Genomic DNA, 14,412 nt, shown 5'->3' with positions numbered 1-14,412 from the left:
TACGCATGATCCTGCTTAGATTCAACATAATGCAGCGGAAGCTTTAATTATCACCTGAGAATAAACATGTTTAAAAACGTCAACATAAAGTTGGTGAGATATAGGTTTAGTGCGCAGCAATATATATATATAGACCACAAGATTTCGTATATAAACATTTCAATAAAAATATTCTAAGTGGTTGAGCACTTGGTAACCATACTTAACATTTTCACGTCGCATATTCCCTTTAATATGAAATCTTACTACACCGTACCAAGTGTAGTCACAAAACGAAGTACTGTGCAACCGTTGAATACTGGTCGTCCAGTCCGGTTGGGGTTGTCAGGCCCGATAGATCTATCAACAGGATTCGCGTTTACAATACCGCTGTAAATATTAGTTACCAAGCTACAGGGAAGTATGCCAGTGGTACAACTCAACGTAAAATATATTTTTCAGTTACTTGTGTCCATAATGTAAAACATAAAATACATGTATTCTCATCCCGAAATATTTAGAGTTTAAAAGTGGGACTATATACTCACTCTTGTCTTGATGATATATATATTTTGACTCGGTCTTCCGGTTGATATCACGAACCTATCCATATATAATATATCAATATGTTTTCATTTTTAAACAAACGTTATAAATATATACTTGTTATACTTTTAATACTTTGAATAATTCCTTAGTCCGTAGTTAGCAGTCCGATGTTAGTAATTCAATTTTAATGGTTCATTTTTAGATGTTTAATATACCCGCAATGAAATAAATAAAACCCCCAACGAAATCAATAAAACCCCATCGTATATGTGTTGGTCGAGATTAATCTTGACCCATGGTACCGGTGTTGTCAAATGACGTGTTGCGTACATAAAGTACCGGTGTTGTCAAATGACGTGTTGCGTACAATCATGGGATCTTATGATTAATCTTCTCGTGTTGTTTGCGGGTGATCCTGAACCATATGAAATTGAATTATGAGTACATATATATAAAATATCATGTTATCTTAGAAGTATGTGATTTTATGTAAATTTTTCCAATGAATCCCGAAGTTGAAAATGTCTAGGATAGCCAATTTTGTTTCGGTCATAGTTTCTTCGTTACAAGTCCGTTTTCGTTGATTCAAATTGCCATCTTCTTGGATCGAGTTCTTCTTTAAGACTATGAACTGTAAATACCTTGGTTTGTATTCAAAATCATACGGCATAGGTGAAAGTTTAGTGAAACATATGAAGTTAAACATTTTTGTTACAACAAAATCATTTAATGACCATTTTTCCAAAAATACTTATACTTTGAAAAACCAAGTTTTACCTTGTTAAATTAACATATAAATAAGTTATGTTACATGTCTTGAAGTATTTTAAAAGTTAAGTTAGAAGGATCTATTTAGTTTGCAAACAAGTTTGAAAACATTCAAACTATGTTCTTGTTGTTAAACTTGTATACCACAAAATATGATAGCTATATATATATGAATCGAATAAGGTTATGAACATAGATTCTACCTCAAGTTCCTTGGATGAAGTTGCTGTAAGAGAGAAGTAAGAAGCTAGAATCAAAAGGGTACTAGAGGTGGACGAAAGATTGGAAGTAAGTTGGTGTTCTTGGAGGGTTTTCTTGAAGTGTTTTTGTATGGTTTTCTTATGGTGATTTAAGTAAGGTTTTTGAAGCTAGATCTTCTTGGTAAGTTACTGAATGTTTATGGTGTTTAATGTTCTTGAGAGTGTAGGTGTTTTTAGCTAAAGACTTGAAGTAAAAATGGATCAAAATCTTGAAATGCATGCATGTATTTAAGGTGGTGGTGGCGTGATCATGGGGGGGACAAAAACAAAATTTCTACTTGTATTTTTGTATAATTATTGAAGCTAGATGTCAAAAAGAAGTTCCCTCTTGATGAGGGCAAGTATAGGAGCTGATTAGGTGGTGATTTGATGTGTATTTACTATTAGTAAATACGTATAAAAGCTAGGTATGATACGAGTATAAATACTCTAGGTATACGTATAGAAATTTTGTGAAAAATGGAATGAGGATTCAAATATAGCTATCTTTTGTGAATACACTTATATGGTTTTATGTATTTAAGTCTTTAAAAGTGATTAAATACATTACTTATACAATATATGTATAAACATTATATGTCTTAAGTATTTATGTCAAATAACGTTACGTATAGTTATCGTTTTGAAAACATAAGTTAGTAGTTTCAAAATACACATATAACTTGTTGTTATTAATATAAAATGAGGTATTAAAACATTCTTTAATCATGTTAAATATGTATATATACATATATATACACAAACGTATAATTATCATATATTGTATAGTTCGTGATATCATCGGTCAAACTAGACGGTCAAACGTTGTGTAAAACTCTTTTCGGAAATATAAGTCTCGACAATTTGGATTGCTTATCATGTTGGCAAGGTTTAATTTATGTAAATATTAATCTTATAAGTATAGAATGATCGAAAAAGTGCGGGTCGTTACATTACCTCCCCGTTAAATAAATTTCGTCCCGAAATTTTAAAATTGTACCTATTTTGCGTCATCGAGAAACAAGTGTGGATACTTTTGCTTCATCTGATCCTCTCGTTCCCAAGTAAACTCGGGACCTCTTCTAGCATTCCAACGAACCTTAACAATCGGTATATTGCTCTGTTTGAGCTGTTTAACTTCACGGTCCATGATTTCGATTGGTTCTTCGACGAATTGTAGTTTCTTGTCGACATGGATTTCTTCAAGAGGAATGGTGAGGTCTTCCTTTGCAAGACACTTCTTAAGGTTCGAGACATGAAAGGTATTATGTATTCCGGCGAGTTGTTGCGGTAACTCGAGCCGATAAGCTACCGGTCCAATACGTTCGATGATCTTAAACGGGCCTACGTACCTTGGGTTCAGTTTACCCCTTTTTCCAAAACGTATCACACCTTTCCAAGGTGACACCTTTAGCATAACCATGTCCCCGACCTGAAACTCTAATGGTTTCCTTCGAACATCGGCGTAGCTCTTTTGGCGACTACGGGCTGTTTTCAATCTCTCCTTGATTTGCACTATCTTCTCAGTCGTTTCATGTATGATCTCGGGACCAGTTAAATGTCGATCTCCTACTTCATTCCAACAGATAGGAGATCTACACTTCCTTCCATACAATGCTTCGAATGGCGCAGCTCCAATGCTCGCATGATAACTATTATTATACGAGAATTCTGCTAACGGTAGATATTTATCCCATCCGTTTCCAAAATCGATCACACATGCCCTGAGCATGTCTTCAAGAGTCTGAATTGTTCTTTCACTCTGCCCGTCGGTCTGCGGATGATATGCGGTACTCATATCCAAACGAGTTCCTAGTGCCTCCTGTAGTGATTGCCAAAACTTTGAGGTAAATCTACTATCACGATCGGATATAATGGAAATAGGTATTCCATGCCTTGAAACAACTTCCTTTATATACAATCGTAATAGTTTCTCCATTCTATCTGTTTCCTTTATAGGAAAGAAATGTGCAGACTTGGTGAGACGATCAACGATTACCCAAATGGTGTCGTATCCCCAGACAGTCTTTGGTAACTTCGTGATGAAATCTATGGTAATACCGTCCCATTTCCATTCTGGAATTTCTGGTTGTTGAAGTAACCCTGACGGCTTCTGGTGTTCTGCTTTGACTTTGGAACAAGTCAAACATTCCCCAACATATGTTGCAACGTCTGTCTTCAAATTAGGCCACCAATAATGCGTCTTAAGATCTTGGTACATCTTTCCAACTCCAGGATGTATCGAATATCTTGTCTTATGTGCCTCGTTCAATATCAACTTCCTTAATCCACCCAACTTCGGTACCCAAATACGATTTGCAAAATATCGAATTCCATCTTCCCGCATAACGAGTTGCTTCTCATACTTCTTCATTATTTCATTTCCTATATTTTCTTTAGTAAGTGCTTCTCGTTGAACTTCTTTGATTTGTGAGTTGAGATTCATGCGAATTTTTATGTTCATCGCTCGTACTCGAATTGGTTCTCGTTCCTTTCTGCTTAGAGCGTCGGCCACCACGTTCGCTTTCCCGGGATGATAACGAATTTCACAATCATAGTCATTTATTAACTCAACCCACCTACGTTGCCTCATGTTCAGCTGTTTTTGATCGAAAATATGTTGAAGGCTTTTATGATCAGTAAACACAGTGAATTTAACCCCATACAAGTAATGTCTCCACATCTTCAATGCAAACACGACTGCTCCCAGTTCTAGATCATGCGTCGTATAATTCCGCTCGTGAATCTTCAATTGTCGGGATGCAAATGCAATTACTTTCTTTCGTTGCATAAGAACACAACCAAAACCTTGTCGCGAAGCGTCACAATATATTTCAAAATCATCGTTCCCTTCAGGTAACGATAAAATAGGCGCCGTAGTTAACTTCTTCTTCAGTAATTGAAATGCGTTCTCCTGCTCCGAGGTCCATTCGTATTTCTTCCCTTTTTGCGTTAATGCTGTCAACGGCTTAGCTATTCGAGAAAAATCTTGAATAAACCTTCTATAATAACCGGCTAAACCCAAAAATTGGCGTATCTGCATTGGTGTCTTAGGAGTCTCCCATTTTTCAATGGCTTCAATTTTTGCTGGATCAACCTGAATTCCTTTGCTACTAACAATGTGGCCAAGAAATTGTACTTCTTTCAACCAGAAAGCACACTTAGAAAATTTAGCATAAAGTTGTTCTTTTCTCAACAACTCCAGTATCAACCTTAAATGCTCTTCATGCTCTTGCTCACTCTTGGAATAGATAAGAATATCATCAATGAAAACGATAACAAACTTATCTAAATACAGACTACAAACTCGATTCATGAGGTCCATGAATACAGCTGGCGCATTCGTCAATCCAAACGGCATAACCAAAAATTCGTAATGACCATAACGTGTCCGAAAAGCAGTTTTCGGAATGTCCTCTTCTTTGACGCGTAGTTGATGATAGCCCGATCTTAAGTCGATTTTCGAATAAACACATGATCCTTGCAATTGATCAAATAAGTCATCAATTCTCGGTAGTGGATACCGATTCTTGATAGTTAACTTATTTAATTCACGATAATCTATGCACATCCTAAAAGATCCATCTTTCTTCTTAACAAACAAAATTGGAGCTCCCCACGGTGAAGTACTCGGTCGTATGAATCCACGGTCTAGTAATTCTTTTAACTGACTTTGAAGTTCTTTTAATTCGGACGGTGCAAGTCTATATGGAGCACGAGCCACTGGTGCAGCTCCTGGTACTAAATCTATTTGAAATTCTACCGATCTAAATGGAGGTAATCCCGGCAATTCTTCCGGAAAAACTTCAGGAAAATCTCTTGCCACAGGCACGTCGTTGATGCACTTTTCTTTCTTTTCGACTTTATTAACATGTGCTAAAATAGCGTAACATCCCTTTTCTAAACACTTCTTGGCTTTCAAACAGCTAATGAGTTTTAGCTTTGAATTACCCTTCTCTCCATAAATCATCACTGGCATTTTATCCTTACCAGGAATACGAATTGCCTTCTTGGCACAAACAACTTCCGCTCCTATTTTGGACATCCAGTCCATGCCGACTATTACATCAAAACCTCCTAATTCTACGGGTATTAAGTCGATTTTAAACGTTTCTCCGGCTAGATTTATTTCACAATCACGACAAATTTTATCGGCTTTAATTAGTTTACCATTAGCTAACTCAATCAAGTACTTAGCATCTAGAGGTAATGATGAACAATTCAATTTAGTGTAAAAATTTATACACACGTAACTTCTATCGGCGCCAGTATCAAATAAAATAGATGCTGATAAGTTATTAATGGTAAACGTACCCGTAACAAGTTCCGGGTCTTCTCGTGCCTCTCTAGCATTAATAACAAACGCTCTTCCACGTGCAGGTCCGCCATTCTGATTCGGGCACTGGCTCTTATAATGACCTTGTTTTCCACACCCAAAACAAGTAATGTTAGCCAAAGCAGTTCTATTTGCGTTGGTGGCAGGAGTCTTGTTGCCATTTGTAACGAGAGCCTTACAATCTTCCGCAAGATGACCTTGTCGATTACACTTGGTGCATAACACACTACAGTAACCAAAGTGATGTTTGTGGCAACGGTTGCATAAAGGATTTTGTCCTTTATAACCAAAGCTTAAACCACTACCCGCACCTTGCGTGTTTTCTTGTTTCTTAAAAGATTGTTGTTGGTTACCTCGATCATAATTTCCATTCCACTTTCTTTTGTTACCTGATACCTTCACATCAGTATTGGATACTTTCTTATCCATGATGACCTGATCCATTAGCTCGTTTGCCATGGTTATAGCTTCATGAATTGTCTTAGGTTTCGATGCTGTAACATTTGCCTTGACCTTTTTGGGCAAACCAGCTTTGTACATTTCAATCTTCCGTTCTTCGGTTGGAACCAATTCAGGACATAGCAAAACTAATTCCATGAATCGCTGGTTGTAGTTGGTGATTTCAGTACCAACCACCTTCAAACTTCGTAACTCATCTTCTAACTTAATAACCTCATTTCTTGGACAATACTCGGTGATTATCATTGCTTTGAATTCTTCCCATGGAGTATCATAAGCTACATCTCCTCCTACCGCCTTCACATAATTCTTCCACCATGTGAGTGCACTATCTTGTAAAGTGCACGATGCAAACTTGGTCATGTCTTTTTCATCACAACCACTGATTTTAAACACCGTCTCCATCTTTTCTATCCATCGGGTTAAACCGATAGGTCCTTCCGTTCCACTGAATGATGATGGCTTGCAAGCTTGGAAAGTCTTGTAAGTACATCCTACACGAGGATTTGGATTAACTGCAGCAGCTCTTGCAGCCTCAACCCATAACATTCTGTCGTTCACTCGCTGGTTGATGAGTTCCTCGAGTTCTTGTTCCGTCATTCGATTCAATCGCGCCATTTCCTAATGAAAGAAAATAATTATTCACATGGATTATTATAGATGTAGTGTGTATTTATAGTACATTATAGCTTATTAATAATATGAACTAGGTATTATTATAAAAGCCTTTTCTTCTTATTAGCGTTTTATAATTATATCTTGGGTAGTACCTACCCGTTAATGTTCATACTTAATAGCTTAGTACAGAATCAATTACTACAATCTAAATAATACTTAACCATGGAAAATTATTGCATTTCATACTTCAATATTTTACATATGCTTATCTTACATCGAACATTAAGCAAACCACACTATTAATATTATACAAAACATTATTCGGTTCCATGGTTTGACACAGCAGCGCATCGTTTGATCTATTTTCTAGGACGTTTAGACACAAAGATTTGCTTAACGCTTATCCTAACTGTCTGCCTATATTTTGGCTGTGGGACTGAAGAACTGGATGCCGGGACAGAACGAATAGGAATAGCGGGGATAGGGGTGGTAGTGTTGAGTGGAATTGGTGCCACATCATTCTCATTAAACTCGGGATTTGGATTTTCTAATTCATTAGCCTTTCGTTTCTTTCCTAGTTCGAACTCGTCTTTTGTAATTTCCTGTATTTCTTCCTCGGGTTCACTTTCCTCCTCGGGTTCACTTTCCTCCTCGGGTTCACTTTCCTCCTCGGGTTCACTTTCCTCCTCGGGTTCACTTTCCGGGTTCTTTATAGTTGGTTCATCCGGAATTTGTGAGTCTTCCCCAAAGATATCATTTTCGTCATCGGACAGGTTAATGACTGGAACGCCATCTGAAGATTCTGATTCGGAGTCGTTGATTGTGATAACAATTTTTGAGCTCGACATCTATCACACAACAACTAACCCATTAGTACTTATATAATATTTACATATAAATTTTAACCAACAGTGATAAGCAATGGTTTTTTTTTTTTTTTTCAGACCCGGTCAAAGTCCAGACTTACTAATGTATCCTAACGGCTTCTCGGTTAGACACACTAATGCAGACCTGGTTCGCTAAGACCACCGCTCTGATACCACATGTCATAACCCGTCCTTAACCATAAGAACGTGTTAGATAACGTATGATTTCATTGCGAGGTATTGACCTCTATATGCGACATTTTTAAAAAGGAAAACTGCATATATTATACATTACAAACCAAACCATTATTTTTGTACAAGCTTTAGACAATAAAAAGATGATTATCGTTTAACGATAATCTTCGACTTACAAACTTTACAAATGATAATAACAACACGATTTCTAGCATATTTTACAACACACGTCCTCGGATATGCAGTTTTATTTTTGACACAAATATGAGTACGCATGATCCTGCTTAGATTCAACATAATGCAGCGGAAGCTTTAATTATCACCTGAGAATAAACATGTTTAAAAACGTCAACATAAAGTTGGTGAGATATAGGTTTAGTGCGCAGCAATATATATATATAGACCACAAGATTTCGTATATAAACATTTCAATAAAAATATTCTAAGTGGTTGAGCACTTGGTAACCATACTTAACATTTTCACGTCGCATATTCCCTTTAATATGAAATCTTACTACACCGTACCAAGTGTAGTCACAAAACGAAGTACTGTGCAACCGTTGAATACTGGTCGTCCAGTCCGGTTGGGGTTGTCAGGCCCGATAGATCTATCAACAGGATTCGCGTTTACAATACCGCTGTAAATATTAGTTACCAAGCTACAGGGAAGTATGCCAGTGGTACAACTCAACGTAGAATATATTTTTCAGTTACTTGTGTCCATAATGTAAAACATAAAATACATGTATTCTCATCCCGAAATATTTAGAGTTTAAAAGTGGGACTATATACTCACTCTTGTCTTGATGATATATATATTTTGACTCGGTCTTCCGGTTGATATCACGAACCTATCCATATATAATATATCAATATGTTTTCATTTTTAAACAAACGTTATAAATATATACTTGTTATACTTTTAATACTTTGAATAATTCCTTAGTCCGTAGTTAGCAGTCCGATGTTAGTAATTCAATTTTAATGGTTCATTTTTAGATGTTTAATATACCCGCAATGAAATAAATAAAACCCCCAACGAAATCAATAAAACCCCATCGTATATGTGTTGGTCGAGATTAATCTTGACCCATGGTACCGGTGTTGTCAAATGACGTGTTGCGTACATAAAGTACCGGTGTTGTTAAATGACGTGTTGCGTACAATCATGGGATCTTATGATTAATCTTCTCGTGTTGTTTGCGGGTGATCCTGAACCATATGAAATTGAATTATGAGTACATATATATAAAATATCATGTTATCTTAGAAGTATGTGATTTTATGTAAATTTTTCCAATGAATCCCGAAGTTGAAAATGTCTAGGATAGCCAATTTTGTTTCGGTCATAGTTTCTTCGTTACAAGTCCGTTTTCGTTGATTCAAATTGCCATCTTCTTGGATCGAGTTCTTCTTTAAGACTATGAACTGTAAATACCTTGGTTTGTATTCAAAATCATACGGCATAGGTGAAAGTTTAGTGAAACATATGAAGTTAAACATTTTTGTTACAACAAAATCATTTAATGACCATTTTTCCAAAAATACTTATACTTTGAAAAACCAAGTTTTACCTTGTTAAATTAACATATAAATAAGTTATGTTACATGTCTTGAAGTATTTTAAAAGTTAAGTTAGAAGGATCTATTTAGTTTGCAAACAAGTTTGAAAACATTCAAACTATGTTCTTGTTGTTAAACTTGTATACCACAAAATATGATAGCTATATATATATGAATCGAATAAGGTTATGAACATAGATTCTACCTCAAGTTCCTTGGATGAAGTTGCTGTAAGAGAGAAGTAAGAAGCTAGAATCAAAAGGGTACTAGAGGTGGACGAAAGATTGGAAGTAAGTTGGTGTTCTTGGAGGGTTTTCTTGAAGTGTTTTTGTATGGTTTTCTTATGGTGATTTAAGTAAGGTTTTTGAAGCTAGATCTTCTTGGTAAGTTACTGAATGTTTATGGTGTTTAATGTTCTTGAGAGTGTAGGTGTTTTTAGCTAAAGACTTGAAGTAAAAATGGATCAAAATCTTGAAATGCATGCATGTATTTAAGGTGGTGGTGGCGTGATCATGGGGGGGACAAAAACAAAATTTCTACTTGTATTTTTGTATAATTATTGAAGCTAGATGTCAAAAAGAAGTTCCCTCTTGATGAGGGCAAGTATAGGAGCTGATTAGGTGGTGATTTGATGTGTATTTACTATTAGTAAATACGTATAAAAGCTAGGTATGATACGAGTATAAATACTCTAGGTATACGTATAGAAATTTTGTGAAAAATGGAATGAGGATTCAAATATAGCTATCTTTTGTGAATACACTTATATGGTTTTATGTATTTAAGTCTTTAAAAGTGATTAAATACATTACTTATACAATATATGTATAAACATTATATGTCTTAAGTATTTATGTCAAATAACGTTACGTATAGTTATCGTTTTGAAAACATAAGTTAGTAGTTTCAAAATACACATATAACTTGTTGTTATTAATATAAAATGAGGTATTAAAACATTCTTTAATCATGTTAAATATGTATATATACATATATATACACAAACGTATAATTATCATATATTGTATAGTTCGTGATATCATCGGTCAAACTAGACGGTCAAACGTTGTGTAAAACTCTTTTCGGAAATATAAGTCTCGACAATTTGGATTGCTTATCATGTTGGCAAGGTTTAATTTATGTAAATATTAATCTTATAAGTATAGAATGATCGAAAAAGTGCGGGTCGTTACAAAGGGTAATTGGTGTAATTGTTAACAAAGTAGTAAAACCTTGGTTTACACGCAGTCGATAACCTGGTGTATTCATTAAACAAAGTATTAAGACCTTGTTACAATTCGAATCCCCAATTAGTTGGAATATTTGACTTCGGGAATAAGAATAATTTGACGAAGGCTTTCACACTTTATGATTATGACTGATGGACTATTATGGACAAATCCGTATGGACATATTGAATAATCCAGGAAAAAGAACAATTAACCCATGGGAATAAACTAAAAATCAACACGTCAAACATCATGATTATGGAAGTTTAAATAAGCATAATTCTTTTATTTCATATTTAATTGCACTTTTAATTATCGCACTCTTTAATTATCGCAATTTTATTTTATCGCACTTTTATTTATCGCAATTTCATTATCGTTATTTACTTTACGCTTTAAATTAAGTTATATTTATTTTTAATATTTTACATTAGGTTTTAACTGCGACTAAAGTTTTAAAAATCGACAAACCGGTCATTAAACGGTAAAAAACCCTCCTTTATAATAATAATATTACTTATATATATTGTTGTATTTTTACAAATATAGTTTTAAAATATATAGCGTTAAGCTTATTTAAGAGATCCATGTGGAACGAACCGGACTTACTAAAAACTACACTACTGTACGATTAGGTACACTGCCTATAAGTGTTGTAGCAAGGTTTAGGTATATCCACTCTATAAATAAATAAATAACTTGTGTAAAATTGTATCGTATTTAATAGTATTTTCTTGTAAAAATTAATACTATTTCCTAGTACACCTCGCACACATCAAGTATTTTTGGCGCCGCTGCCGGGGAACATTCTTGCTTAAACGCCGGAAGCGCAACGCTATAAAAAAAAGATTTTTATTAAGTTTTAATTAGTTTTGTAAAAATACGTTTTTAAATATTAAAATTTAAAAACATAAAAAAAAAATTTATATTTATTTCTAAAAGTTTGTTCAAAATTTATAATATATAAAATTATAAAGTAATTTTATTTCTATTTTAGTTTTTAAAATTAAGTTTTTATTTAATTTATATAAATATTTTATATAAATATCAAAAACAGAAGAAAAAAAATATTTGTAACTGATAATTGGGCCGAAACCCGTCGAAGCCCAACATTGTTTTTAATAAAATATTAAATTGGGCCGAACTGTTTTAGCCCAGTTTTTAATCTGGTAAAATTGCACTCCGCGATCTCGGAGGAGACAAGGCAAAAAGCTAAGCGATCGCGTAGCACACCCTGACACGCCTGGTCAAACCCTAATTATGCATTAATTACGGAGTATTATTTATTATTATTATTAAAACCCTAATTAGGGTTTAATTTTAAATTAATTAGTTTTAGTTTTTATTATTAATTTGTATTTTTAGTTTAATTAGTTTTAATAATATATAAAATTAATACTTTTATAAAATAAATAATATAAAAATAATATTTTTATAAAAATTGTACTTTTTACAACTTTTAGATTATTTTTATATTTTGTAACTTTTAATTTATTTTAGCGTAATATTTGTACTTTTCGTTCGTATTTAGTTTTAATTCATAGTATTTGCCATAGTTATTTTTATTTCTAGATTTTTTTAGGCTTTGCCGTAAAATCTCTTAAGTGCTTTTTCTTTAGACTAAGATTTAGGTGCTTTAGAATTTTGCGACGCCGTTTTATATATTTTAGTACCTTTTTAAGTTATTGCCATTTGGGATATAGAATTCATTTTAAGCTTTAATATTTTTAGACGCAACTTTTAATTCTTAGTTTTTAGTTCCTTTCTAAGTTTCGACGCGTTACTTTCTTATTTTTATTTTTCGACGCCTATTATTTTTCGACATTTTTCGACGCGCTCTTTTTCTTTCTTATTTCTCGACATTCTAGTTTTAGGACTTAGATTTTTTTTCTATTTCTTCTCTAAAATTTCTTTAAATTACGAAAAATTATTTTAAGTAGTTAAATTGATAGACATCAAAATTTTCTGGTTCGTAGTAATAGTTGGATTTGTACGTGGACCGGGTTATTGGAGCCAAACAGTACTCAATTATATTGTGACCAAACGAATCATGCCCCTCTGCTACATCTTTTGGCTATTCGAAACGTGGGCAAAATCAGAAAAGTCTATTAATTGAATAACTTATATAATTTTTCTTTCTTTAAAAAAAAAAAAACTAATAGGATATTCAGTGAATGCACCGAGCAAAACGTTCACCACCTTTTATACGTTCACCACCTGTAACCAGATCAAGACATCTAGCAAATATTGTCGCCGTTGATTTTTCTTTAGAATCGTCATCCAGTCAACCAAGTACTCCAATTCAAATTTCCGATAATCCATTTTTTGAACCCGACCTCACAATTGAGAATTCGGAGAATATTCAGGGACGATTCCGAGATCCTGAACCATTAATCTTTCCTTCGGAACCACCAATCATTCAAACAGAGATTGTTGAGGAATGAACCATTAAATCAGAATCCTCTAGTGATTCAGATTCAACAAATTCAATTATGGAGAATCTGTAACCTCTAAGTATGGAAGACCGAATGCGAGCTAAACGCACTGGCCAAGGTCACGCAATTACTCAACCAGACATTAATGCGCCAGATTATGAAATCAAAGGACAAATTCTACACATGATGACTAATCAATGCCAATTTAGTGGTGCACCGAAGGAAGATCCAAATGAACATCTTCGTACTTTTAATAGGATCTGTACTTTATTTAAAATTCGAGAAGTAGAGGATGAACAGATATATCTCATGTTATTTCCCTGGACTTTAAAGGGAGAAGCCAAAGATTGGTTGAAATCATTACCTGAAGGGGCGATTGATACATGGGACGTTTTAGTTGAAAAATTTCTTAAACAATTCTTTCCGGCATCTAAAGCCGTGAGACTTCAAGGAGAAATTGTTACGTTCACACAAAAGCCAAATGAAACTCTATATGAGGCGTGGACAAGATTTGGAAAGTTATTAAGAGGATGTCCGCAACATGGTTTAGACACTTGTCAAATAGTACAAATATTCTACCAAGGATGTGACATCACTACAAGGAAAGACATCGATATAGCAGCTGGTGGTTCCATTATGAAGAAAACAGCAACTGATGCTTACAAAATTATTGATAACACTGCTTCCCACTCACATGAGTGGCACCAAGAAAAAGATATCGTTAGATCATCTAAATCAGCTAGAGCCGATTCTAGCCATGACTTAGATTCCATTTCTGCAAAGATAGATGCTGTCGAGAGACGAATGGAAAAGATGACTAAAGATATTCACTCAATACGAATTAGTTGTGAGCAGTGTGGAGGACCACATTTGACAAAAGATTCTCTCAGTATTGAACTAACAATGGAACAAAGGGAGAATGTTTCATACATAAACCAAAGGCCTGGAAATAATTATCAGAATAATTATCAACCGCCAAGACCGATCTACAATCAAAACCAGAATTATAACCGAAATGTTCCATACAACAACCAACAAGGTCCTAGCAATCAACAAGTATCCAATAATACTTACAATCAACAAAGACCTATTTTTCAAAACAAACCACCACAAACCGATGATAAAAAGCCAAATTTAGAAGACATGATGTCAAAGCTAGTTGATTCTCAAACACAG

The sequence above is a fragment of the Rutidosis leptorrhynchoides genome, chromosome 11 (genome assembly GCF_046630445.1).
Source record: "Rutidosis leptorrhynchoides isolate AG116_Rl617_1_P2 chromosome 11, CSIRO_AGI_Rlap_v1, whole genome shotgun sequence".
In the NCBI taxonomy this organism is placed as follows: domain Eukaryota; kingdom Viridiplantae; phylum Streptophyta; class Magnoliopsida; order Asterales; family Asteraceae; genus Rutidosis; species Rutidosis leptorrhynchoides.
Note: the sequence above shows the minus strand (reverse complement) of the source record.